At 40.3% G+C, this 3621-nt stretch overlaps 1 long non-coding RNA gene across 1 annotated transcript; it reads right to left on the reverse strand.

The window, feature by feature from the left end:
- Window positions 1-633: 633 nt before the first annotated feature.
- On the reverse strand, window positions 634-2925 carry LOC120725488. Its single transcript, XR_005694121.1, has 2 exons — window positions 1912-2925; window positions 634-769 (listed from the first exon to the last, which is right to left on the reverse strand). It is a non-coding gene; the product is annotated as an uncharacterized LOC120725488 (long non-coding RNA).
- Between the last annotated feature and the right edge of the window lie 696 nt (window positions 2926-3621).

The raw sequence follows: 3621 nt of genomic DNA on the forward strand, positions 1-3621 counted from the left end.
GTTGTAAAGTATTTTGTCTAGTGTCGTTATCGCAAATTTTCAAATGTATATCGTGATAAATATTTTTGGTCATATCGCCCTGCTCTACCACAAACTGGTCCCCACCACCACTCAAACATGACAAACCTCTTTAACCACCTACAGAAGAATCACATGAAATAGTTTCAAGACAGTTTATGAATGAAAAGCAAAAAAGAGCTGTCAGGTGCTCAAAATAATACTTAGACTCAAACGTTAGAACAGGCTTTTCCTCGCAGCACGCTGTGTAATAAATACTCAGAAAGAAAATGGCGGCTGTTTAAACTCATGTCTAAAAATCTCACGCATCGGTCAAAACACTCGACCCCAAGTACACATCGCCCAACTGAAAACACTTCACATAAGTCGAGTTGCCCGAGAATCACAGAATTTACAGAAAATGCACTATTTTGTGATATATATCGTTATCAGGAGAGATATGTCTTATATTGGGATGTGAGATTTTGGTCATATCACACAGCCATACAAAGGATTATAATTCACGTAGAGTTGCATACACATAGCAGCATTCTGTTGCAACAAAATCAGTTTATAATCAAAGTGACATACATGATACACCTTGAAAAACTAAATCAACCACAACATTAAACTCGCCTTGTTTCTGTAGAGAAGGTGATCAGGGTTTTTCTTCATTTCCTGAGACCAGCTGCTCTGGATCATCACCAGCTTGTATCTTCATCTTTTTTTTCCACTCGGGGAAGTCTGTCCTTTTCTTGGCCATTGCTCTGCACTGGAAAACCAAAGTGTGTGATCAAAGGTGAAATAAGTGATATTTTTCCACTGCAGGGTTTAGAGTGCTCCAAGTAGTGATAGCTGTTGATCCATTTCTCAAATAATCTCTAAGGATCTGAACTTTTAAGAAAGATAAAAATATCTCTGCTTATATTTGGCTAAAAGCTTGATACAGACATAACAGTTTACAATATGTCAGCATCCCCCACAAGACATATAAAGCCCCTGCACACCAGCACTGCGCTTACAGTATACTTCAATCAAGATATAGTGATAGTGATTATTGATTTATTATTGAATTCTTTAGTAATAATTATTAGTATTTAATCACATTAGCACAGTGGGGTGACAAAAATATTCCACATACTAGAAATGCTGCTAAGTAAAAACACAGTTACAGGGAAAATGTGTCTGTCTGCAAATATTAACTAAACATCTATGTGCTACAAAACAGACATAATTGTAAATGTGCTGAGGTGAAACTATACTTTCAATAATATTACCACTACAGTCTGTTAACCACCAAAATAATCTATGCTGGTCAGCTAGCTAAAAGTCTTTACTTTAGCAGCCTAAATCAGTGGCTAACATTAGCATTTGCTAGCGTCAGCCAGGAAGGTCTGAGGCTAAAACTAGGGTTAGTGTAACTTTGCCTGAAACCCTCTAAAGTGTAAAGTAGAGCCAACTGTAAAACACAGGTATTGATATAGTACTTATTAGAGTCCTAGAATAATTTCTTCCTCTCTATACAGATTAGAAGAACCATGAAGTTCTCACTTTTCCCAGTTATCTACATCACTGACTTTCACTAATTAGCTAGTTAGCAGTCACAGCTGTGTAATACCCAGAGAGACGCAGACAGCTAACTATAATATTTATGAAAACTGGTTCAGCCACTGAAGGGCAAAACTGGTGGTATCACAGTAAAAATTATTTTAACATTAACTAAAATGGAAAGCTTAAGTCATGTTAAACCTAAATAACGATTATTTTAAAAAATGAGTCAGCAAAATATTCCTGACTTGTCTGGAGAGAGCCGAAACCAGTTAACAAATAAATTAACAATTCTTTCTAAATAAAAATGCAGAGTCTTTTGAAAAACATTATTTTAATAAAAGAAACATGACTTTTAATACTTACCACAGAAATTTGAAGGCAGTTTCTCCAACTCCAGAGTCCAAAATCCAGATGAAGCCTGAAAGAAGTCTAATGGCTGCTGTTGCTCTTACTTTTCCCTCCTTTTCGGGTTCTTTTCTGAAGCCAGACCCAACTTAACACAGAAGCTCCTGTTAGAGAGACATGATTTTATCCATGAAAGTGCCAAGCTGGAAATTCCTACACAATGCTGTAGTCGAGAGATCAGCAGGTCATGATCCACTGTGTCAAATGCAGCAGTCATGTCCAACAAAACAAGCACTGCATGTTTACCACAGTCAGCTGCTAACAAAATGTCGTTCATAACTTACTGAGAGCTGTCTCTGTGCTGTGAAATGACTTAAAGCTGGACTGAAGAGTTTCAGAAATTTGAAAATCATTTAGATAGTCAATCAGATGAGTGTGAGCAATCTTTTGCAGGATCTTACTCAGAAAAGGAAGCTTAGAGATGGGTCTGAAGTTTGTCATAATTGAAGGGATGGAAAACTGCATGCTTTAACACACTTGGTATTTGACCTGACAAGAGGCTGTTCAGAATACCACAGAGAACCACACGGCTTAGTGTTTGACACAAGCTTCAGTGAGAGCAATTGGTTGGAAAGAAATAAGCAAACTTGAACAAGGAACATGCACAGCCAGATCAACAGAAAATAATGTATAAGGTGTCATGGTCTGGGTGAGTGCTGGGCCTTCCCACAGGGCCGGCATTTCCACCCCTGGCTGCACCTGAGTGTAATTGGAATTGCCGGCCTCTTAAGACCAGCGCTCACACTCACACCTCGCCAGATCGTCTGCAAACCTTTGTCAGTCAGGGCTTCCACAGTTTCGTCTGTTCATAGTTGTTTCATGTGTTTCCTGACGTTTGTGCTTTCTCCACTCTCAGAAGACCTCCGGACATTGCCAAGCCGCTGCCGTAATTTGTTTGGATTTCAGCGCTGGCCTGCTCACAGTTTCTCCGTGCCCACCTGCCTGCCTCCCTGCCCAACGCTCAGGATTACCATCTCCCCTCACCCGGACCACCTCCCCTCTAAGCTTTGCCTCCACCTGCGCATGAGTAAGACTGTTTACTTTCACTGCGAGTGTTTTTAGACCAGCTTGTCATGTCCTGCATCTAACACCTGTTCTCCCCACTTTCAGTGACTCGCTTTTCTTTGAAAGCTCCTTTGACAAAGACTTTAGATAGTTTTTCAACTCTCAGTGATGCCACAGTGATCGTGTGATTTATGGACCTGCAGCGGAGTTTGAGCCCAGACACGGCTAGTGATGTCAGACTTAAAGACTGGATAAAGAGTGATATGAACATATTTATTACTTACCGAAATGAAAATGTCTGGAGCACACCAACAGATATTTGGAGATGGAAGAGAACTGGATATCGTCTCACAGCTGCTATCCAGACTAGACGCCTTCTTTTGGTAACATCCGATACATGAGCTGCCTCATGTTGCTTCCAGGTGGAGAAAGAATGAAAAGATAAACCATTTTCAATCTTATTCCCTTGCCGGTCGTGCGATCTAACTTTACAACCGACCGCACAGCAAGTACGAACCATAGCTGGTGTTATCCGTGTACTTTCGCTCCTCTTTCGCTAGTAGTGATGGGTCGGTCGCGAACGAAATGGCTCTTAGAGCCGGATCTATGGGCAGAAATCTGTGCCATCAGAAACTGAATTTGAATAAGTTAAATTCGTATTTG

This window comes from Simochromis diagramma, unplaced genomic scaffold, assembly GCF_900408965.1.
Source record: "Simochromis diagramma unplaced genomic scaffold, fSimDia1.1 OVJJ01000802.1, whole genome shotgun sequence".
NCBI lineage: Eukaryota > Metazoa > Chordata > Actinopteri > Cichliformes > Cichlidae > Simochromis > Simochromis diagramma.